The sequence below is a fragment of the Fukomys damarensis genome, unplaced genomic scaffold (assembly GCF_012274545.1).
Source record: "Fukomys damarensis isolate Sample0158 unplaced genomic scaffold, DMR_v1.0_HiC HiC_scaffold_30, whole genome shotgun sequence".
NCBI classification, from domain to species: domain Eukaryota; kingdom Metazoa; phylum Chordata; class Mammalia; order Rodentia; family Bathyergidae; genus Fukomys; species Fukomys damarensis.
Genome location: NW_022900942.1, coordinates 16,356,520 through 16,382,414, shown reverse-complemented (window position 1 = coordinate 16,382,414; position 25,895 = coordinate 16,356,520). Strand labels below are relative to the sequence as shown.

At 32.9% G+C, this 25,895-nt stretch overlaps 1 protein-coding gene and 1 long non-coding RNA gene across 2 annotated transcripts in view; one reads left to right on the top strand and one right to left on the bottom strand.

Annotated features, from left to right (window-relative positions):
* The window catches only part of LOC104850412, a 10,954-nt gene extending 3,528 nt beyond the window's left edge, over window positions 1–7,426 (bottom strand). Inside the window, exons 1-3 of the long non-coding RNA XR_776972.1 lie at window positions 7,387–7,426; window positions 5,068–5,324; window positions 3,302–3,411 (exon numbers count right to left, since the gene is read on the bottom strand). This is a non-coding gene — a long non-coding RNA (uncharacterized LOC104850412). The remainder of the gene's footprint in view (window positions 1–3,301; window positions 3,412–5,067; window positions 5,325–7,386) is intronic.
* Window positions 1–25,895, top strand: part of Dok6 (docking protein 6) — a 419,379-nt gene that overhangs the window by 75,608 nt on the left and 317,876 nt on the right. The gene's annotated exons all lie outside the window — the stretch shown is intronic.

Here is a 25,895-nt window from a genome sequence, read left to right as displayed (position 1 = left end):
GGCACAGGTTGTGTCTTCCAGAGGTTTAAAAGAGCCCAGTATCATATAGAGCCCCTATGTATCAGGCTGTTTGGGGTTATCTATTAGATTCATGTCCCTGGGACCAAATACCTTACATGTAAAATTTAAAGGAAATAAGGCTCATTTTGGCTCATGGTTGAAGAGTTGTCAGTACGTGGTCAGCAGACTCCAAGACAAAAATGGCATGGCAAATGAAAGCTGCTCACCTCCTAGCAGCCAAGAAGCAAAGAAAGAAACCAGGAGGGGTGCGGAGGGAGATCTGGGACCAGGATATGCCCTTCCAAACCCTTTGTAATCTACTTCTTGCAACCAGTCCCCATCTCCTAAGAGCACATTTAACTATGAATTAATGGATGAATTAGCATTAATAGAGCATCAATTCTATTACTTCCTTAAAACCCCATTTCTGAACTTGTGAAACTTTTAGGGGACGTATGGGATCTACACTATAATAGCTTACTCTAAAAAATCACCATAGACTGGTTGTCTTACACAACTTACTTTTATGTCTCACAATCATGACCAAGGTGGTTGTAAAGTAGATTTCATTTTGTGGGCACTTCCTTTGGCTTGTAGGTGACAACCATTAAGAGGGTAGGGTGCACATTGTGTCCTTATCTAGCTTTAAATGCTTACTAAAGGCCCCACCTCCTGAAACCCTTGCACTGGGGGTAAGGCTCCAGTATATGAATTTCAGCACCTGACAAAAAGTTTTGCTGCCTCTACTGGGGCCATTGTTTGTCCCCAATTGTTCTTACTCCCCACTTTAGTCTCCAGCTCATAAAAGCAAGCTCACTATTGCAAGCTCTGTAGTTTTTGTGACTAATTTAGATTGTTCTTGTGTTACTACCCTTAACACCCATGTCCCTGCTGCCTGAATCACCCCAACTGCAATTGCTGCTCATTGACCTAGACTAGAATTAATAAAGAGACTAGCCTGAGTCTCTGGTTAACTCAGGTCTTATTGGAAGGGCCGTGGAGCCCAACGTGTTACAGCTTTGAAGTTTTATACACTTACAATTTTCCAACACATGTGCTGAAAGAGACTCAATAAAGAATCACCACTAAACTCAGAGACACAAGTGCATTCTGTCAGATTGTGTCTGAAGGATTTTAATTAGTGTCTTTTGTGATTTGGCTGCCGTTTAGTACCCTACCCACACTATCTTAAATATAAGCATACTTATAAATTTTAATTTTCAAAACTTTTTCCAGGAAACGTTCCAGGGCCTAAAAAATGAGTTAATAGAAATATAGAAAGTTCATTTTGCTCATATAAAGGATATAGGGTCCGATTCCATCTAATAAAGTAGCCCAAATATCAAAGGTCCATCAGCTATCCTTTAGTCAACACAATGGCCAGGCAAAGGAAGGCAAGCAGTATTTCCATGCTGTTGCATAGTTTCAATGTTCATATTAATAGTCTGAAATCAGCCATAGAATAGAAATATTTATAATATTGAAATAGGCAAATGTTACGAATCTGGGCTTTGGGAGGAGTGGTGCAGCAAGCCAGAATACCAATTCACCATGACTGATGACAAGATACTGTTTTATGAACAGCTCATAGAAATCTCTATAAGCTTAATTTATAACTTTCACAATTCATTATTATATTAAGTCTCCCAACCCATTATCATTTCGCTACAGTTTACCAATCCTGCTTTCAACTGATGAATAAGAGAAGATAAATTCATAGTATATTCTTTGGATTTTATTATTGGTATAATGAGTAGATATTTGTATATGAAGCTTAGGAGTTGATGTTTAGGCATGCACCATATAAACAAAATAACAATTGATACAGATGGAAATGTGGTCACTACATTCTTTTGTTTATATTTAACTTGCTTATTCTCAGCTGTTGAGGGTTAAGCATAAACTTTAGTTAATTTGTCATAACACTATAATTCTCTCTTATAAAATACTAAATCAAATTTTTACTCATTAATGGCCTCTAACAGTTTCTCAGAGGGTATGGCTGTTTGGATACAGTGCCACTTTGGAGGAGAGTGTGAGGAATATGAGGACCATGGAGTTTAGGAACAAAGTCACTGCAACACCTCAGAGAAGAGAATAATTACAATGGAGGATTAAGAAGGGTCAATGATAGAGTCACAACTGAGAAAATGGAAATTGGGGTGTACTGGTCTTTTAAGAAATTGAGTAATAGAAACAAGACAGATTGAAAATTTCCAGGGAAAACTTCAGGGGATGATGTTTGTAAAAGAGTGAGATACCTGCTTTGTTTTTTCAGACAAACTGAAAACAGTCAACAGAAAAATCATGACAAAGTGTAAAACAAATGGAACAAGATCCAGAGACTTGATCTTTGGCAAAAACACTAAATATTTCTTCAGAGCCAGAAGAGGGCAGGGAAAAATTTGGAGGTAAAGAAGATTGTGCTCTTAATCTTCTGAATTTATTGTTGCTGTTTCTCTTATGAATGAAAGGGAAGATGACACTTATTTTTTTTTTTATTCAGTCCCTTTGGTATCTAGTACCTTGCTATGTGAGATGGAGCTTTTGGATGTTTTCCTTCCTTCTCATGCTTGCATTTCCTGCTCATTTACCACTACTTCAACCATTGCAGATCCTAAAACTGTCCTAATGCTTTCTCACCTAACATACATCATTGCCATCTGGAAAATAGTCTACCAATAACTATTCTGCAGTCTTCTTTCCTTTAACCTCAGACTGAAATTTATTTAGGAGATTAAATGTTTAAGTAACATGTTGAAGTCTGAAGACCTTAAAAGAGCTTAACATTTACTGAAATGAATACATGCCCAAAGAAACTTTTTAAAATTAGCATTTAGAAAGGAAAGTAGTCAGTCATGCACCTTTAATAGCTTAAAATGAAGTTATTCTCTCTTGTATGATTGCAAAGCTTTTTCTTAATTTCTGAGTGAGAGGTAGATGTAGAGATTGGGCAAGTAAAGAGGGCAAAAAACAAATACATTAGGATGTGGAAGATGTTTATGGGTATTACCCCACTGCCTTGTACACAAAAGTCATTCATTTTAAGGAATAAAATGTCTTTATAATTCTAATATCATGTAGCGCAAACAAGTACTAATAACAAAACCAGAAATAAAAAAGCAAGAATGATAATAGACATATGATAGCTACAAAGTTTTCAAGAAATTATCAACAAACAGAGCAAAAATTTTTTCTTGGAGATTAAAAAGTAAGGCCAGTACCTTTTAAAAAATAATGACCCACTTAGCAATGCTTTGATTAACCATTTATTTTCTTTTCATGACCCCAGAAAATTTACCTGGCTTTCCTCTTCTATTGCCATCACCATTTTATTCTATTGAGGATTTCATTTCGTCTCTTATTCATTGCATAATAAAACTCATGTTTGTAAATGTTGCCATTCCATTTCTATAAATAAAAGAAGCAAATCCTTTTCAGATTTCCATGAATTTTATATTTTTGATTATGTGTGTTCAGTCTAGCTCAGGTATATACAGTGTGATTTTTATGCCTATATGTTCCCTACAAAACTTTGGAAGCAACAATTTTGAAGGTATAATTATTTTTTTGAAAAATATTCTAGAAAGCTTATCTCTACATGAATACAGTTTCTAAGCAAAGGTTGGCTTATTCGATGCAATATTATAGGCTACTGTGTCATAGATTTAAATATTCAGAGAACATGCTAATTAGGCCAAAATTAGCTTCTCAGATTGCTTGAGAATCAGATTTTTAAAAAAGAATTGCCTTATGTGATTATATATCTTCTACTTTAAGGATAAGCATTTCTAAAAATAAAAAGAGAAAAAGATTTCTTGCTCCAATCGTCGATCGCTCTAGTTGCATCAGTTTTGACTTCTTTCAAGTGATAAAACAGCCAATCTCGCCAGGATTCATTAGAAGGCAGTCGTAGTTATTCTACCTTCAGGAGTTTTAAATCCTATACTCTCTTTATCTGCTAATGTCGTACCGCACAATGACAACGTTTTCATTAAAATTGAGTTAATAAATATGTGATAGAAAAGTCAATTCAGAAAGAAAGAAAAAGCCTTAACACTGAACTAAGGAAACTTGAAAATGCTAATCACGAAAAAAATGTTTTGAGTTAAGTAGCTATTATGAGTTCTCTTTGTTGTACCCATTTTCGGGAAATTTGTCTCATTAATATATGTCCATTAACATACAGATAAGCTAAAAAGTACTTTTACATTATCTAACAAGCATCATTTTTTAAAAATTGAGATCAAACATTACAACTATGATCAATTATGCTTCTTATGTTGCTATGAAGTAATGTTCCAATAAATTCATCAGAAATTGAAAATGTATTTAATAACCTAGCCCACAGAACATCATAGTGGCACAGTACCCTCATGATCAGGGGCTGAGCGCTAGCAGGAAGAGAATATCCTGTTGTATATTGCAATCCCTGGAAAAAATGAAAATGCAAAATTTGAAGTATAGTTTCTACTGAATGCTTGTGATTGTTGCACCACTATAAGCATGAAAAATCCTAAATTTAATCATCATAATTCAAAGACCCTCTGTGTTAATAGACAATTTCCAAAGTTCCTGATCTATTTCCATCTTGTGCCATTAAAACAAGCAAAACAATGAAAAACAACAATAACAACAAAGAGAGTTGGCTCCTTTTAAAATTATCTCATTTTTTGCATAAGATAATATGCTAACATGAATGTAAAGTTCTAAAATAACAAACTACTTTCAATTATTTAAAGCCTTATATTAGATTTGCTTTTCAACTTTCACAAGTTGTATTCACTAATTTCCAAGCAGGATAAATGTGCATATGGGAAATATGTGCACGGGCTTATTTCTGGTATGAATTTTAAAAGTAACTCATGTTTTATGGAAAGAGCTTTGGAAAACTATCTGGTTGCTTGCCCTGGTGGTGGTGGAGCAGAGATTGAAGTAGAAAGCCAAGACTTCCGTTTGCTCTACTCCGCAGAGTGATGGTTTCGTCTGAGGCTTGCCTTAAATGCATTTTATTTGGGGGAAGACAGATGTATCATATGAAATAAAGCTACTTTTTTCTTAACTTACAGTGTGATGCCTTCCTATTTGGAGACATGAGACAGTAGCAATGAGACCGTAGCTTGACGTAGCAAACGCAGGTGTGGAAGGCGGCTTGTGGGCAAAGCAGGCTCATTTATCTCTGTCTCAATACAGGATGCTCCAGCAGTGTACAAGCAGCAGAGTGCTCTTCTCAAGCCATAGCTGCTTCCTGTGCCTCAGGGGTCTGCTCATCACATCCATTCATTTTGGTCCCAACAAAGATTTCATTTGAAAAATTAAAGTTACTGCAAAAACAGTGAAAGCTGCTGTCAGAGTTCACTAGGTGATTTCTCGTATGGTGATCCCAATGAAAATATTTTTCAGCATTCAAGGTTTTTTTCTTACTATAAATTAAATATATATTTACAGCAGGAACAATTTGGGAAAAACCACAATAAATCATACTAAAATAAAAATAAACATGGTTCCCATCATTGAAACAAATATTTTCTATTTTGTATTGATGCTTTAAACAAATAATAAAACATCACTCTTAACATTTCTTAGTAATTTATTTACTTATTTATTTATTTGGAACCAGGGTTTGAACTCAGGACCTTGCACTTGCAAGGCAGGCAGCAGAACCACTGAACTAAATCCCCAGGCCTCTTAGTACCTACTTTAGTAGAAATAGTCTTATCATATGTTTACATAATAGCACTATGTGTTCATAAATTTTGGTGTTTTGGAAGTTTACATTTAATATTTTAAGTAAATTTCTTTTTAAAATTTGTGACCTTGAGGCAACTTTCAAAATTACTCATAGTTTCTATACTCAACAAAATAAAATAAGAATATGGGTTAGTTATTTCATCCAATGTCTTTAACAAGTTTTACAAAAATTTTCTCTTCCCACACCACATTCTAGAACATATACCCGAAGAAAAAAGCATATATGCATAACACCGCAGTTTGAAAGATTATTGGGAGAATTCATATACTGATGCAATAGTGATTGTAAATTTTAAATTAGTCTTTGAAAATCATTGAGCAAGAGGTTAAATTATTTACATATTTCTCTATTTAAAAAATCCTATTACCACATAAAATTATGACACATGGGTTATATATTTTTAACTCAAATAGAAGTTATTCCAAATTGTTGGGTATTTACTTGTCAGAGGAGAATACACATAATCTATTCAGTGCTTTTACTTCTTTGTTGTTGACTCATTCAGACCAGTTATTCAAGCATGAGAAAACCAAAATGAAATTTTTTTAACAGTTTCTAGCATCTTTCAACTAGTTTTGTAATATTTAAAATGTCAGTTGTTGGGCTGGGGATTTAACTTATTGGTACTGTGCCTGCCATGCAAGTGCAAGGTCCTGAGTTTGATCCCCAGTACCAGAAATAAAAACACACACACAAATAAAAACAAATAAAATGTCACTTGTTACTACCAGTTTCCTCAGTTGATCTCTATTTTCATGTAGTTGATTAAAATTAATTATTACTACAAAAAGCATGAAATATATTAAACCTTCAGTAAATGTTAATAGTAATAGTTATAATAAACACAATAATGTTGGAATTTGTTAGATTAACTGAATACTGTTACTAATGCAGAACCCCTATGAAGCCTACCTAGAGAAATTACTACATTTTATTACTGGCTGATTTCTGGAGGAAACACATTATTTTTGCACCTTGTTGTCCTGATTGGCTCAAATGTCCCTCACAACAGAAGAGAAGCTAACTACTGAGGCATAATATGGTTCACCATTTGCTTACATAATAAAATGTTTTCAATGTGCAGTTGTGTGCTTTTGGGACAAAAGCTCTAGGAATTGTTTTGCAAAATTTTAGTAAAGCTATCTACAGCTAAATTTAAGATTTCATAATGTTATTTTATTGATTAAATTATTGTGTTGCATACCTTGACATAATGTAATTCCTTGATGGAAATTAGCATAAATGTAGCTTGTTATCAGGGTACTTCCTAAAGAAGAAATAAAAACCTATGCTAAATATTAATCCTAGCCATGACTGAGGGCTTTCTAAATTGCAATAGTGATTTAGCAGGTTATTGTTTGGCTTAAGATTATGGCCTTGGAGGTTGTTAATTGTATCTACTGACACTGAATTTATTTAGAATTGGTTGCCCAGAAATATTTCTTGACATGCTATATAAATATATAAACTATTATTTTTTGAGGGGCTAGACATTACTACAGAATAAGTGGCAATCAAAGTGCAGACAATCAAAAGAATATTAAATGCTGCGCGGGAGCTCCCGGCCTGCGCGACAACAGACCCAGGAAGGACCCAAGGACCCCAGAGGGGGTTTTTTTCAGCTGCCTGCCTACCTGCCTGTCTGCGATCACCCGGCGGCGTGCGCGTGAGCTCCCGGCCTGCGCGGGAGCTCCCGGCCTGCGCGACAACAGACCCAGGAAGGACCCAAGGACCCCACATAATGTAATTCCTTGATGGAAATTAGCATAAATGTAGCTTGTTATCAGGGTACTTCCTAAAGAAGAAATAAAAACCTATGCTAAATATTAATCCTAGCCATGACTGAGGGCTTTCTAAATTGCAATAGTGATTTAGCAGGTTATTGTTTGGCTTAAGATTATGGCCTTGGAGGTTGTTAATTGTATCTACTGACACTGAATTTATTTAGAATTGGTTGCCCAGAAATATTTCTTGACATGCTATATAAATATATAAACTATTATTTTTTGAGGGGCTAGACATTACTACAGAATAAGTGGCAATCAAAGTGCAGACAATCAAAAGAATATTAAATGTATCCATCTGCAGATTGAGAGCTCTGGTAGTTTCATTATGGCTGCATTTGATAGAAAATGTTCATCTCCAAAGCTGACTTTTAACAGAGCTAATTTTATGCCAGTAATAGATAGAAAACTGATGAGATGAGTAATATGTATTTATAATTCTAATTATTATCTGAGTTGGAATGAAGTACAGCATGTGGAAAGACAATATATTGCTTTTGTTGAACACATATGAATAATACCTATAAAAATAAAAATATTTATATGAGAGCAAAGCATCACATAATCATTGATTTCAAATTTATGGATATCATACACAATGGAAAGCAGTGTTAAACATTTTGCTAATTTAAACATTTAAGAGCAATATTTTTCCTGCAGAAGTCACACATTCTGCATCTTCAAGTTCTAATTCTAACAAACCCATCACTGAATTGTTTTGTGAGTTTATAGAGTTGGATTTTTAAAGGCAGTATTAAATACTCAAAAAATTTGCTTTCATTTTTTAAATTTTTCAGCTTTCAAACCCAAACATGTCTTTCCTTACCTATGCTTTCTCCTTTTTTAACTGAGAAGAGTAATTGTACAGCCCTCATGGAGGCACTACAAGTCCTAAATGAGAACATAAACTGTCAGTGTAAGGAACTGATAAATATCAACTATTGTAGCTACAAAAGAACCATGATTTCATTATGCTACTATCACAAAAGATCATAGTTTAGATATTTCTCAAGTTCTGAAATGGAGTTCATATCCCTTTATATAAGAACCAAAGCATAGATTTTTAATATCTCATCTTTGAATAGCACCTTAAAAAATAAAAATAAAAAATTAAAAGCCATGGTCTATTTAATCCCTAATATAAATTTATATATTTGACATGCTTAATACTCTTTTTAACTAATCAATAAGTAGAGATAAAGAAGCTTTGGGAGTGGAATGACTGAGTATATTTTTGAAAAAACACTCTAGATGATTATAATGCATTGTAAACTTTGAAAGCCATGGCACTACATAAGGCAGCAAAGGATAACATCTAAAGTACAAGTAGCAACGCATTAATAATGTTCCATTTCTTCATATTCATAGGTATATATCTGTGAAATTAGTATACTTAATTTTATAAACACTACCAGCTGAATATGAGTATTTTGCTAAGTCTATATGTGGGTGAACATATCTATAAATCAAAGAAATAGATATCAAACAGGAAAAATCTTTTGTGGCTCTTGTTTTTTCCTCTCTAATGATTTTATTTTATTCCAAGTTTATTAATGTATAATTGAAAAATTAGAATTGTATGTATTCAAGAGGTACAAGGTGATGATTAGAGTATATACTGTGAAGTGATTACTGTAATCAAGCCAATTAACTTCACATAGTTAACTCTGTGTGTGTGTGTGTGTGTGTGTGTGTGTGTGTGTGTGTGTGTGTGTGTGTGTGTGTGTGTGTGTGTGTGTGTGTGTGTGTGTGTGTGTGTGTGTGTGTGTGTGTGTGTGTGTGTGTGCGTGCGCGCAAGTATATGCAAATTTTCCTAATCTCGCATTCAGGGAATGATTCTACTCACCCATATCATTTTATTTCAAAACGATCTCATGGAGAGAGTTCCAGAGAGCATGGTTACAGTTTAAAGTCTAAATGAGCTATTCTGTCTTCTGATTTTAAGGAAACGGGGCACATTTTAAAGTTTTGGCTGTCTTGCATAATTAAACTCACTTAAGATTTCTTTTAAAAGAAATTTCTAGGTAGTAACTTATACTTAAAAGTAATTCTACAATTAGGCACAAGAATGAATAAAGTATTCCACTGCCTGGAATTACAGAGAAAATGTCCTGTCCAATCCTCTTCTGCACAGACGTTTACTGAGTGCTGTCTCGCCTTCCTCTACTCATTGGCATTGTCCGGGGCATAATTTAAACCATCTTACCTCCTCGGTTTTCTCAAAGAGTTAAATTTATATAATTAGCTTTCGGTTCTTAAATGTCTGCTGTTACACCTTTATTCAAATGTTGACGTCCAGCCCAGATTTCCATGGGATTTGCCCACCTAAATTCCACACTCACATGCCATAGGTATCCCAAGGGGATAATTAAGAAATACAACTATTTGTAAATAACCCTTTGAATCTGGCTTCTTATATTTAACATGATGCATTTGAAATTTGTCCATGGATTTACATTTATAGTAGGTCACTTCTTTTTTTAATTACCCAAGGATATTTCTTTAAGTGAATGTGTCGATTCGTTTAGCTATTCCCCTGCTGAAGTGTGTGTGTGTTGCTTACAGGTTTTGAGACTATGAATAAGAATTGAACAGATATACATGTTTTACAGTGAGCATAAGTTTTTACTTACTATATAAATGCTTAAAACCAGGGATGCTGATTTATATGTTGAGTGTGTGATCAGCATTACAGAAACTGCTACACATTTTTCCATTTTGAATCCCCAGCAATGTATGAAGCTGTTGGTTACCTCATCAGCACTTATTATTGCCAATGCGTATTCTTTTATTTTAGCCATTCTAATAGGAACATTCTGCTGCATCACTATGATGTTAACTTATGTTTATCCATACCCAGTGATTATATCGATGGCCGTACTTTTGTCTGGGTATTGAGCATTCATATATTTCCTTTGGTATCATTTCTACTCGAATATTTTGCCAGTTTTTATTGTTTATTTTTCTTATTACTGAATTTGAAGACTTCTCTGTATACTGTCTTTTTGTTTTTGTTTTATCCTGCTTCCTTTTCCCCGTTCTCCCTCCCCTTAGCCCCCTCCATGCTTTACGTACAAAAACTTTTTTCCATTTTTCCTTCTAGTTTCACTTTTTGGGGGGAGGTATACAAATTCTCAAACATGAGATTTTTCAATATTTTTTTAAATCTGTTATTTCTCTTTTCATCTTAGCAGTTTCTTTCAAAGAACAGAAGTTTTAAATTTTATCACAACTTACCGATTTTTGTCTTTAATGATCTCGTTTGGTGTCATGTCTAAGAAGTCTTTGCTCAAAACATTTTTCTTATATTCACTTTTAGAAATTTTACATTTCGCTTTTACATTTGCTTGTCTAATTTTCTATTTATATGGCCTGAAGATGTATATTTGCACCTTTTTGTACACATATATGGTACAGAGGTGTAAAGTATAGGTACGTCTTGTTTTGTCTTGGAAATTTACATATGGATAGCCAATAGTTCCTGCAACACGTCTCTAATGCATTGCCTATAGACTTCATTGACTACCAATTATATATTTTTATATACTCAAGTTTCTGGATTATAATGTGTTTGGTTACTCTGTATCCATCCTTTGGCCAATATCTACTGTATGATGAACCTTAGATTCTAGTATCTCAAATCTTTCAACATTTGTTCTTTTAAAAAATTGTTTCATGTCATTATTTTGTCTTTTCATATATTTTAGAATCAGCTTACAAATTTCTAGAACAAAATGTATTAATTTCATAAGGAAACATGTCTTACTACTACTATTGAGTCTTTTTTAAATAAGACTATATAGGCTGGGCTTGGTGGTGCATGCCTATAATCCAAGCACTGGGGAGGCTAAGGCAGGAGGATCACTATGAGTTCAAAACCAGCATGGGCTACATAGTGAGTTCCAGGTCAGTCTCAATTACATAGTGAGACTCTGTATCACCGCCCCAATAATAATAGTAATAATAATAATAATAATAATAATAATAATAATAATAATAAATTTTTAAAAATAAATAAAATAGGACTATATATACCTTTACTTATTTGTTTTTTTATTTCTTTTATAAGTGTTTAGTGCATTTTATCAGTCAGTTTCTGAGCATATTTGGTTAGATTTATCTCTTTTTGTTTTATTGTGGTTTTTTGTTTTATTCTCAAGGGAATTTTTTGTTTTTTTAATTCCGGTAGTTGCTGCTAGTACAGAAATTTTATCTAGTGTAGTATGATAATGAAAAACCCACATTAGTTTTTGAGAATTTTATCTATATAACTTGGCGGTTTTTGAATACAGAAAATTCTACATTTTCCTTTCTTATCTGAAAGCCATTCATATCTTTTCATACTGAAATTACTAGAATCTCACATATAATATGGAAGAAGAGTGGGAAGAGAGGACATCTTGGCCTTATTTGCAATCTTAGGAAAAAAGTTCAGTCTTTCACCTTTAGTATAATGTTAACTGTATTTTTTTCCACAGAAGATATTCGTCGGGTTAAAATTAGTTTCCTGTATCTTTTTTTAAAGGAAAAGATGTTGATTACTTTCAGATTCTTTTTCTGAATCTTTTTCAGATGATGAGTTGCATTTTTTTCTATAGCTTTTCCTATGGCAAATCTCATTAGCATTCAGTGTTGAATCAACCTTTCATTAATAGAATAAATCACATTTGGTTGTTATATATTATACTTGTTATACATTACAGGATTATATTTGCTGCTATTTTTTGAGGGTTTTTTCATCTATCTTCCAGAGGGACATTTATCTGTATTCTTATTTATTTGTCACTAAAAATGGCTTTTCTGCGGTGCACTTCCTACTCTTCTATTTTGTGCAGTAGTTTGTACATGATTAGAAATGCTCCTTGCTCTTTGGTAGAATATGGCAATGAACCTATTAGTGCTTGAGGTTGTTTGGTTGGAGAGTTTTAGATTAGAATTCAATGCTTCAAAATCAGAGGCTTTAGTGGATATTTGAATATCACCTTACGGAGGCTCACAGTAAGTGTGCGGACAGAGGTGGAGACTAATGAAAACCTAGACTGCCATGCAATGACTGGGAGCCTAGAGTTGAGATGTTGGGTCAGATTCAGGCTGGGTGTTTATGCATCTACATCAGTACAGACTACAGCAGAGATATTTTTTTCTTTCATAAGGCCATGATTTGACACTGAGGCAGCCTCCTCAGGAATTTATAACAGCAGCTTGAAAGATTCAGACATAGTTTCAAAGAAAAAATTAGAAAGAGTGGTGTAGACAGTCTGCTGGTTTCTGGAAATACTGTTGTCATTATTAAATTAGTCATGGTTTCTTTGTTGCACTTTTAGAGAACTTGAGCTTGATAAAAGTTATTAAATTACTGCTAGAACAATGATATGCAGTCAAAATTTAAAGGCTAGTATTGCATAATTTAACGATCCTATTACACTTCTCATGTTACTGGAGGTTATTCATCAGCAGTGACAATGCAGACCCTGCCTTCTGGCTGTTCGTGAGTCCTAAGCATTCTTCCATCTGTCATGAACCTATCCTTGTCTTGACTCCTCATGCTACTTATTATGGTTCTACGATTAATTTATGCTCATTAATTATTTTTATATATTTCCTCCTTTGACCTCATTTATATATGAAATTCAGTAATTTTCTAAACCTTGACAAATAGTTATTCCAAAAATGACAAAAGGTAGTGTAAAATTCAAGCTATTTGTAGCGTCTGACAGTGAGATTTTTATTCCTTCTCCTCAGTTGCACTTTCCCAAATAAGTATTCCACTTAATATTTATGTTGCCCATGTGGTTACTCATATTTAAATAAAACAATCTCCAGAGAATTTTTCTTGGATTAACACAGTGAGTTTTTATTATGCCATCATTGAGATTCTCGGGGTGCTGTGAAATTATCTGAGAGCAAATGGATGTGAGATGTTTTCATTATTTCCAGTCTTCAGTGTGACACAGCAGGGGTAGTGGGGGAGTTTTTTAGTAATGTTTGACTTGATCAAACTGCTGTCTGGACAGTAGTTTTGAAATCAATATTGAATCCCACCAGTCTAATGAAAGATGAAGATCAGATGTAATCTTTTCCCTATCATTTGTGTCTTAGGAGATTAGTGCTCTGAATTGTGTTTTAGGAGCATGTTATTACTTTGAGTCGTTTTGTTTATTTATTTATTTATTTTTATTTATCTTTTTTTCTGGTACCAGGGATCCAACTCAGGACCTTGGGCTTGCAAGCCAGACAGGTGTGTCACCACTGTGCTAAATCCCTGTCCCTGGAGTCATTTTGTTTTAATTTTCAAATATATTTGACACAGATAAATCCCAGAATTATTCTTGTGCACAGAAAGTGATACATTTACTACATTGAATTGGAGCTGTTAGATATTGTCTGTTTAATACCGTATGATTTTGTATTTCTTTTTGGTGCTATTAAAATTGCACAATATTGCTTTAGGCAGTATCAACTGTTAAATAATGAAAACATCTTTACTCACTTAACAGGGTATCTTAGCATTCACTGTTCTTTATATCAGTTTTGCTTTTGTAAATACGAACTGCTGCTTTTATAGGAACTTCTATATTGAATAGTTTTAAGACACTCATGTCAAATATTTTTAAGGCCTGAATGAAATTAATTGGGGTTTTGTTGTTTAGCTTATTACATTTAAATGCCAATGTAGAGGTAGTTATTCATTTTTTTATGATTTTTCTCGATGACCATTAACAAAGTGAATATCACTAGTTTTTCTTCTACCTAAAGTGATCTATGACCTTGTGTGATAGCAATAGTATAAGATACAAGCAAGGGTAAAGTTACCTTTCCTGTAGTAATTTTGAATTGATATTTTACAAAAAGGAAATCAAATACTTTTTAGGTAATTTGGTCAATGATTTGGAAACATGTAAATTTCAATTTGTAAATTTACAATGTTTTGGTAGTTTAAAATTATTTTACTTACAATTTGTTTAACTTTGCTCATTTCCTTTTCATCTTCTTTCATGCCTTTGTCTTTATGTTCCCTCTCCCCTCCGCTTTCTCTTCTCCTTGGCTAAATCATTATTTATGTGGACTGAATTATTCATGTCATAAAGTCATCAGTGAATTTAAACAGGTGAGTTAAGGAAGAATGCAAATAATTCTGGCAGTATTATTTTATTTTTTAAAAAAAGGAAAATCAAAACAAAAATTGTTAGCAGAGAAAGTAGCTTTTGAAACATGCTATTGTTTAATCAAACAGATGTTCCAGTTCCTGTTGATTTTTTGTTTCTTTGAGTTAAAATGGCTCCCATGCAGTTAGAATTGCCCTGCACACCTGATTATTGCACCTTTATTTACAGTTATGTATACCTCGAGGACTCTGAACTGACATATCACTCCCTGCTGTTCTCAGAGGTGTGTGTGTTAGGGTACATTATTTTCACCTATTATGATATGTATTTTTTAAAAGAACTATATCAAACAAGGATCTCAAATGAGGTTAGGAAAAGGTTCTGTTTCTTTTGAGAACGACTTAATCCTGGAAATCCTCCTTCCTTAGGGTGACAGAAAGCTGCTTTTCAAATGTGATAAGAGGTAGTGGGGCAGGTCATACTCATGGTCATGTGCTCATGGGTGTGCACACGTGTGTGCAATACAGATGCACAACAGGTAGATTTCAGCAGTCAGGCTAGAAAGTTGATTAGTGATGAGAGAATATGAAAATAAAACTTTCAAAAAACATGTTAATAACCCTAAGAGCTTGTTCTTCTTCCTTCTTTATTAAGACCCAAACTATTTCTGTTTGACATATTTCACAAAAATAAGGGAACATAAATCAGTATGTTTTTGTTCAATCATAAAATATTTAAACTAAAATATGTATCGCATAGTATAAGAACTTTTCCTGATTTGTTTTACTCACAATTATAAAAAGTGAAAAATCAATCTCAGAGTTGAATTCAATGCTCCTATACTATTCCACATCATATATGTGATAACATCAGGTATTTGTGGTGCATCATGAAAATTAGGTTAAAAGTTCACCTGTATTTATCTTCAGTGATATAAATTTATGTTGTGATGTAATACAAACTGGATGGCATATATTAAAGAGCTGAAAAATTATAATGGCACCCAAAGGGAATTGAAGTGGAAGCTATCGTAATGTCTTAATGTGACATCCTGTTAACATGCTGTGGGGGTGCTGGTGTGCACCAAGCTTCCAATCATGAAATCATAGCATATACAATTATGTATAGTACATAATACTTGACAGTAAGTGGCTTTGTTACTGTCTCATGGGTTTACTAAAAATTATTTATACAATAATTATAGTATACGTTTTACCTGCTTATGTAAAACATAGTTCACTCTGGTACAAGGAAGTCCTTCAAGAGATAGTAGAGAAAAAAAGAAGGCACTGTTACCATATGAGGACCCAGTCCCCCAACAGGTGTCCAGTGGGACAAGATGTAGAAGTAGATCACAATAATCGTGGCTGTCCTGACCCTGCATAGGCTGGGCAATTATGAGTGTTTATGTCTTAATTTCTAACCAAAATACTTAAGATGAAAAAAAATGAGAAGGAAGGAGGGAGGAAAGGAAGAAGGCAGGGTAAAAGCTGTTTGTGTCAAGGTTCAAGGTTTCACTCTGATAAAATACTTGGAGGTCTTTCTACAATCCGACAATCTTACACAACTGGAAAGGTTAGGGACAATTTTTGTACTATGGTAAAATTCTCAGACAGCAAAGCAATCTAGAGGTAGTGAGTTCATTATAATGTGATTTTTGCTGAACTAAATTGCATAGCCATAATAAATGCAATTCTTATTTGCCAAGAGATTGCCATATTTTCTGGTATTATACAACTGAAGCATTATAATTCTGTTCCAAAAAAAAGCTAAACCAGTGAAAATACACTGTCTAATCAAAATATTGCTGTATTATCTCCTAAACTCTCCTTAAGAAAATGTATTTCACATTTGTATTTAACAGATTAAAATACTGGGTCTCAAAGTTTAAAAAGATATTATCTATGGTTAAGTTTTAACTTTGATTATTGAATTTACATTCAAAGATCTTATATAATAACCAGTCAAAAGTTACAAAATAGATGATATGTAAGATCCTGTCATATTTAGGTTTTTCCATTTAAAATCTTGTAATTGATTACCTTTAAATGTAAATATTTAAAAGTATATGCATAAGTATTAATTCCAGAATTGATACGTACATATAGATTTTACTGATCATTTTCAGGGCAAAATATAGATTTAAATATAAGAATATAAATGTGAGAAAAGATCAGGGAGGGAAATAAAAGAGAAGGGAATTTTAAAAAGAAGAAGTGGGTAGGAAATTTAAGAATATTTTCCTCCTGTTCCATTATCTTGCAAAATTTACAATAGGAGTGGCCATACATTGTCTCTACATGTTAAATCTTCTCTACATTTTAAATTTCAAAGGTGAGAACATGCAATATCCTGAATATTTTAACACAGCATTGTGTTGTAAAAAATCATTTATCAAATTAGTTTCTGCATCTTGAAATGTAGTGAATCACTCATCAGATTTATATGGAAAATTTAAAATGAAAAAAAGAGATATGTATTTCACTTAGATGTCTGTGTTGATGGTAAAAAAAATTTAATTTATAATTTGAAGAAAATCATGGGGATGTCATTTAACCAAAAATAAATTAATTTATCCCACATCTTTCAAAATCTAGTCATAGTTATTTTTACAATCCATTTTCATTTCAAAATTAGGCAACTTTTTTGTGTGTGACTAGGAAAGAAACTCCCTATATAATTATGAAGCAATTTCCTTCTATTCTGAATAAGTCCTGGTTAGAGTTCCATATTCTAGGAAGAAGTGGGCCACTGTGTTTACATACAAGGTATAGGGTGTTTAGGAATTTCCTTTCAACCCAGCACTTTTTTTTTTTTTGTCTTATGTTGATGGTTTCAAGCTAATTAGGAATTCTCCCAGTTAATAGGGTGTAATGGAAGCAATTTTTAAAAACGATTGATGGTGAATCTTTTATGACTTTAGATCAGCTGTTCACATGTGGGATGCTCTTGGTGAAAGTTGATGGTAGCTTTCCATTTATTTAATGTTTAACTCAACTTCACTAAGATATTTAAAATATATGAGTAGAGATAGATAGTTTTACATCAAAATGATTTATCCACAGTACTTAATGTGTATAAGTTACTGAATTTGATCATTTTTTTCCTAGACTTATTTTTTGTTTGGTTGGTTGGTTTTATTCCTTAATTTTATTGGTATATTTAAGGTATACAATATAATGACATTCATCATTGGAAATTTGCACTTTTACATAATCCATCTAGCTTCTCATTTCTTCCCCATTCCCCTACAGTACCACAACAGAAATGTAAAGAAGATAGGTATAAATATATAAGTAAAGAAAAGTTTTTCGTGGTTTGTGTGATATAATCTCTTCAATGTTTAACAAAAGAATGATAACTTTTTTTTCTGACTCTGAGGTGAGCACAGTAGTAAATCTAGCAGTCTGTGAGCTTCTGTGTCTTCTGATATTCACTAGATAACCTACTTTTTTGCTGATGCATGGTCAATCATTTGTCTTATTTCTCTTTGTTTCTTGGCCACCTGAGTGTATGATTACCACACTGAATAAATGAGGGACTCAGTCATGAACTAAAAAACATACAGGCTATTTTTAAATACTACTTTTTCTGCCACAGCTCAGAAGACACAAAAATAGAATGGGCTTCAAATAATAAGTGCCTTATAAGAGAAAAAAAAATCAGAAAACACTTCAAAGTGAGAAATATATGGATATTTTATACTCCCACTTATTCTGGTTGAATAAGTTTATGTCATCATTTTTTGTGGAAAAATACTTTCCTGTCATGCCACTTGACACACTAATAGACACAAAATTTATGATCACATAAAATTAGAAGAGATATAATTGTGGACTATTCTATTATTGTATGGTGATTCAGTGTTTCTAAGCATACTAATAGAATTTCTTGAATATATTTATGGTTATACACCTTCAAACACTTTAATAGCATAGATTACTTTCCATCAATATGCACTTTAGCATCCACTGTTATAGTTTCATTATTGGGAAATGCTTACCAGTGCTTCTTTTCTCCCAACTTTGTAATTCAGAACATGATTTCAGTTTCTATTCCAGAGAAGTTAATCAGAAATTTGCAAGCCTGCTGCAAGCCAGGAGTGGGTGTGGCTCTTCTTAGCACTCATAAAGTCTCAGGATGTTTTACAAAGTGCACTTCACTGAAGAAAATTTTGCATCCCCATAAATGTGCAGTTTAAGACACTCACTTTTTAGAATTTAAAAAAGATCTGAGCTAGTGAAAATGGCAGACGGCTGAATATATGACTATGATAGAGAAAATTAGTGGTATAGATTAGATAAGAATAAAATCCTATTTCATAATACAGGAGGGCAAACTCCTCTTTGGGGAGAAACAGGATTACTTTTTTGCAGTAAATAAATTGAAATGTAAAGGATAAATTGTTGTTTTATCAGATGAGGACCAGAAGAAAACCTAGACTGTGTCTTTTCAGAGACATAGATTTATAAACAAAGCAATTCACTTGTAAGAAATAAAAGCATTAAAATTATTAGGTAATAATTTCTCTGAGGTAAACATTTTTGTGTATTGATTTTTTAATTTTTAATTTAATATATTATTATATCAGTCATCTTTAATGTAGTTTTGGTTATCCTAGGCAATTATAATCTACATTTTCACATATAGAGTATATTTATTCTCTTCCTTTTTATGTATAAAATATTTGAGGTTGCATCAATATAAATATTCATAACCTAAAGACTGATAGTATAGTTTTAGCATGATTATGTTTCTCATAGCATTATTTATAGATATGAACATACAGGAGGATTTTGGTAAATGAGTGTGATATTAAAATACTATCTGAAAACCTGTACATGAAGCAACCATTGCAAACAATGTTCTTAAGCTTTAGTTGATTAATGCATGTGTATTCAGAGTGTAGATTTGATAGCTGAGTGTGTTGTGTCTCCAAAAAGCCAGTGAGACAACCTGATTTCTCCATATGTTAAAAAAAGGCCAGTATTATCTTGTTATATTTTCTAGATTCTTTTCATACTATTAGCTCTTCAAGTTGCATCATTGCTATCACTTCTAGGAGAATCTTGACTGCGCCAGTTAAACTTGAAACATTGCAGAGCTCCTTCGATTGGATGACTTACAATATAGAGCCTTGAAAGTCTCTCTTGCAAGCCATGTCTGGGGATACATCATTTTTTGTATGTCTATGCATCCGTTGATTGACTGGTTGTTTTGTTGTAGGCGGAAGTTGGATTATTTTGTTTTTATGTATTTTTGAAAGAAAATTATTGCTTTCAATTTTAACTGAGAGTTAAATGACCCTGTTCCTAATTCTTATGGTACTTTACTCACCATAAATGAAACATCTATATTTGAGAGTTATGCTTTACATCTTAGGTCATTATTATTATTATATTTCTCATAGCCTTTCCTGTGTAATAAGTAAGAAGAATGTGTAATTCCATTGCATTCTTTTGGATTGCTCATGTGGGTGAGAGCTATCCTATGTCCTGATTTAATGTCTTCAGCTGTGAGCTACATTTTCTCTACACCAGCATTCACACATTAAATACTGACTCACTAGGGCTGCCTTTCTTAGTCCAGGTTATGTCTTTGTACATCAGCCGGCAAGGATTGACTGTTAACTCTCCCTTGGTGGCTCCATGGACTGGCTGCTGACAGTTTAATTTCCATTTGTGCATTTCAGCGATGCTTAATAATTCAGAGTATGATTATTACTTGTCATAAATATGACAAGATTTTCTCAGAAAGAAGGGATGCTTATCAGTACTCTTTAATTTTGGAAAGTATTGATGGTTTGTTAAGAGTTTGGTTCCATAAGTATACAATTTTAAAAGAATCTATTCATAAAATTATATAGTAAATACTAAAATGCCAAAATGCCAAAACTTTTTCCTAACTCTCCTCACTTCTTGCTCTGTTCCTTCTTTCCTTGTTGTCTTTCTTCCTCCTTTTTCCTTTTCTGTTTTGAAAGTCCTATGCCCTCCATGTGTGTTAAACTTATCCCCTCTTGTTGCCTCTGTTTGTATTATTTTGGTCTCACTTTTAAGCAGCCTCCTCTTTTATAGTGATGTATCAAAAAAGACCTTACTACTTATGAAATACCATGATTTGCTTTAAATATTTTGACATATTAGTTATCTAACAACATTGTTCTTTTTGCCTAATGTCATAATTAGATGGCAAAAGTTGAAATATTATTAACATATTCAGAAATTTTATGTCAAGATTAAATGGGTAGGAAATTTATAAATACTTTGCAGGGTATTATGTAGATAATTTTCCCATTGCATTATCTGTTTTTCAAAGGAGAAAAACATACAAATTTATCATAACATCAGAGTGTGCACTAAAATGAGAGTCATACTATCTAACAAGAACCATATGGTAGAATGAACCCAATAGAAGACACTCACAAACTATAAACTCTCTAAAATATGTATTAAAGCTTTCCTGCCCTTAGTGGAATAACGATGTCAAGCAATCTTATCACTGATAGACCCAACAATAGTTTTAAAAATTATCAGACACATATGTATCTTTCATTGGTCACAAGTACATTGGCCACCCTCTATTTCACAGGAGGTTCTTCCTTCAACATTATTACATGTCAATAAAAAGGGAAATGCAGAAATTTATCAACTGAATACGACAGATTTAAAATCTTCTTGAGAAAATGTTGATAAGATACAGGGTGTGAAAAAAGGAATACTACTCAATTTTAAGCTCTGTTTCACAGATTTTTCTGTTGCACATGAGAGATGAATTTTGCACAAATTATGATATAGTTAATAGAACATAAAATTATACTAAACATATTAATAATTTATATAAAGGTTGAAAAAGAAAACCTTCAACAGCCACACTAAATGTATAGTGACATACCAGTCAGACTAAGATAATTAGAATAAAGAGATAGAAGAAAATATTTAGATTCAAGAATATTTTTCACTGATTGATTTTTGCTATTCATACATACAGCAGAATGTAACTAAAATTCCATATACAAGGATAAGTAAACAAATTCTGCTGAAGTTATATATTGGACTTATACAGAACTATTAAAACTGAGACTTTGATCACTAGAGATTCAAAGGGATATTATTAAATGTTATGTAAAGACAGTTATTAGAAATGTATAAACAAAGGCAAGTTGGGAAAATATATTTACTCATTTTAGAAAGTTACATGTGGAGTAGTGAGTAAAGTGTATTGTCTGATAAATTACTCCCACACTTCTTGTGCTTCCTGAGGTGCATACTGGTAGCAGAAGCTTGTGTGTGTTTTTTCAGCCAGGTGCTGAGCATGATCTGTGAGAACGGAGGTATAAAGACATAGGTAATCTCTACAACAGAAAGACAAAGGAAGGCCTCTGACAAGAAAGATCTAGAAGCAAAGTAGGTTTTAGAGGCATCCTTCATGGGAATTTGGTGTTGTTCAGAAATGTACAACTTAAATTTGTGACTGTACTGTTTATTTTAAGGTATGAGATTGAAGCCTGTCTTCATTCTCACAGATTATTTGGCAAAAATTCTTGTTTCTGACAAAAACACTAAGCCAACTGGAAGAGGGCTTAGGTAGAAGTCTTGAAGACATTGGCATAGGGAAAAGACTTCATGAACAAAATCTCAGTTGCACATCATCTAACACAAAGAATCAACAACTGGGATCTTATCTATTAAAAAGCTTTCGTACAGCAAGAGGAACAGCCAACAGTGTCAAGAGACAACCCACAACGTGGGAAATAAGATTTACAAGCTGTTCCTCAAAGATCTGTTATCTAGAATATATAAAAAACATTAAAAAGTCAGGCTTCCCCATTTAAAGACCCAACCCAAAAATGGGCATCTGAAATGAACAGACATTTCTCAGACAGAAGTAGAAACAGCAAATAAACCTGTGAAAAAATGTTCAGCATCGCTGGTCATTTGAGAGATGCAGATGTAAACAATGCTGAGATTCCACCTCACTACAGAAAGAATGCTACTATCAAGAAATCAACCAATAACAAATTCTGGCAGGGCTGTGGGGAGAAAGGAACCCTTCTCCACTGTTGGTGGAAGTGTAGATTGGTGCAACCACTGTGGAAATCAGTATGGATAACTAGGATCAGAAGTCCCATTTGACCCAGTTATTCCCCTGCTATATATATCTTCCCCAGAGATTCAAAGAATCACACCACAGTGATATATGCTCACCCATGTTCATTGCAGCACAGTTTATAATAGCTAAAACTTGGAAACAGCCCAATTGCCCATCAACTGATGACTGGATTAAGAAGGCGTGTGTGTGTGTGTGTGTGTGTGTGTGTGTGTGTGTGTGTGTGTGTGTGTGTTTAAATGAAACATTGCTATTCAGCCATAAAGAATAAGAAACTAGAGACATTTGTAGCTAAATGGAACCTTGAGGCCATGTTCTTAAGTAAAATAAATAGGACACGTATAAATACTGAATAGTTTATCTCGTGTGAGAAACTGAAAGTGTAAATGAGGATCAAAATGTATAATGAATAATGTGAAATAGGAAGAAAACGTACAAATGGGAAGGAAAAGGGGAAAAACATAAGAACCAAGATATATCATGTAAAGGTACAAATTCCCAATGATGAGTACCATTATATTCTATACCTAAAATGTACCAATAAATTTAATGAATTAAAAAAAAAACCTTCTGAGCATTGATTCAACACAGCTTTGCATCTTCCATGATGAGACTGGGTAGCAGCAAAAGCTGTGAAACACAGAAAACCAAATCTTATTCTAAAATTATAATCTTATTAAAAGGATATAAAAAGAGACAAAGTCATAATAAACATTAAATTGAAATTCTTTCCACATTTATTTGTGCTAATTGACAAAATTATATGTATTTATCATATATAATATGGTGTTTTGAAGTGCCAGCACAATATGGAATGGCTAAATATAGCTAAAAATACATTCCCTCACATGTTATTACTTTTCTGATGAGAAAGCTTGCTGTCTGTATACTGAGAAAATATATTGGCACTGGCTGCAACCATCATTCTATAGAAATCATCTATTGAGTTTATCCATTTTCTTGTTTTCAATAAAACACATATTTTAATGGCTAAAATATTTAGACTTTCATATTTTAAGACACTATATTGATATTCCACTGAATAAAAACAAGTCATTTTTTCCCTTTACACAATTGTTCTTGTAGCTTTGGTTTTAGTGTTTTGTTTGTGGTTTTATAAATATTTTGGTGTAGTTCCGGTATTACCAAGAGAAAAAATACTGATCTGTGAGCACAAATAATTTGTGCTTAAGAAACTTATGAAACATCTTTTATTTAAAGTAATAGCTAAGAATGTCTGACCTTTCAGAGGATGCATGAACAAAATCTGAGTTACAAATCAATCAAAAGCTTTTCTCAGTTTATATAATTGCCACTGCAGGAAGCTTTCTCGGCTTTCATCCTGGATTTTTTTAACAACTGGATAGTGAGATGATATGTCAAAAACTCTGCAAGTGCAGGAGTTTTAATTCTAGAATATTTTCACTTAAGCCCATGTTCTTTAAGAAATGATGGTTGTATTCTTGAGTAAATGAGATGCCTTGTGCTTAAGATACAGAATAATTTTGTAGATCTGTCACTGTGCTTTAGCCAAATTAGATAATTCTGCATTGGAATTGGAGTTAAGGAGTTAAGGATTATCAAACATTGAGTTTGAACATTGTATTAGGGTAGGCAAACTAAATGTCAAGATAAACAGGCAGTTTTTTCCCCATGTTTTATAGCATGCTTAGACTGTATTTTGTTAAACATTCATTAGTACTCAAGTGACAATGTAAGCAATTTAAAGCTTTGATAATAGTAGTTTTCTTGGTTCTGTTGTAAAATGAAAGTACCACTTTTCTTCTATCTGCACTCCCTAAATAATGTCAAGTGTATGATGGCATAATAAACTACAGAGAGGATGGACAGTATCATCAAGTATCTTTTAGTTATCTATATAGATTCAAAGTATAGTTTAGACAATTCTAATAATCTCTTTTTGCTGACTAAGTAATGTATATTATATCAAAATTATGTAGACTGTTCAGAAAATTTAGCTTTTCAAATTCATTTATGAAGTAAAAACATTAATTTAAAGTAGAAATGAATTACCAGTCATGTTGAAACCACCAGGAATGCAGCAGTGGTTTTGTTTTATAAATTATGAAGAATTTCAATCTTAACTTCTTAAGGCAAGTAATTAATCAGCCAGTAGCCTGAAAATGTTATGCAGATTTTTGAAAGTTGAAGTTAATGCAATTATGTTGACTAGAAGTAATGAGAGCTTTTTCATGTCAATTATTACCTTTAATTTTTCATCTCTCTTAAACATTTATTCCTACCAATTATTAGAATAGTCAACCTTAGTTGCTGTGCTTGCAAATTTACTGGAGAGGAAATTTTTTTATTTTTGCTAAAATGATATTAAGTGAGGATTTTCAATATAAAAGAAATGAATTTTCATATTGCAGTGTATTAATTAGTACATATGCTAGTATATAAAAATATTTAAATTAAATACTGTATTTTACAATTTATTGAAGTGACTAGGTAGAAGTACAACTTTTTGAAAGTTCTTTAAAACCTTATAAAATGACCAGGTGTGGTGGTGCAGTTTTCTTTGTTTTAATGTAATAAATGTAGATGTTAATAAAGAAAATATAAAGCCATTCTATGAAAAAAGAATTTTTCTTAACAAAAATTGTTAGAGGATAACTATGGTAAATACACTGTATTATTTTAGAAGAATATATTTTCATTTACTAATCTGTCTCTTAGCTCATCTCACAAAGAAAGTAAAAGATCTTTACCCTGAAAATTACAGTACTCTCACAAAGGAGATTGAGAGGATAAGAAAGATATCTCTTGCTCATAGGTAGGAAGAATCAACATAGTGAAGATGGTCATACTCCCAAAATTGTCATATGGGATTTAATGCAATTCCAATCAAATTACCATTAGCATACCTCAAAGAATGAGAGAAATCATTCCTAAAATTCATTTGAAATCAAAAGAGACCTACAATAGCAAAAACTACCCTGGGTAACAAAGGCAAAGCAGGAGGTATCACAATCTCTGACTTGAAATTATATTACAGAGCTCCTGTGACAAAAACAGCATGGTACTGACAAAAACAAAACAAAACAACAACAACAACAAACAAACAAAACAGACCTGAAGATCAATGGAACAGACTAGAAGATAAAGAAAGAACTTTCAACACAC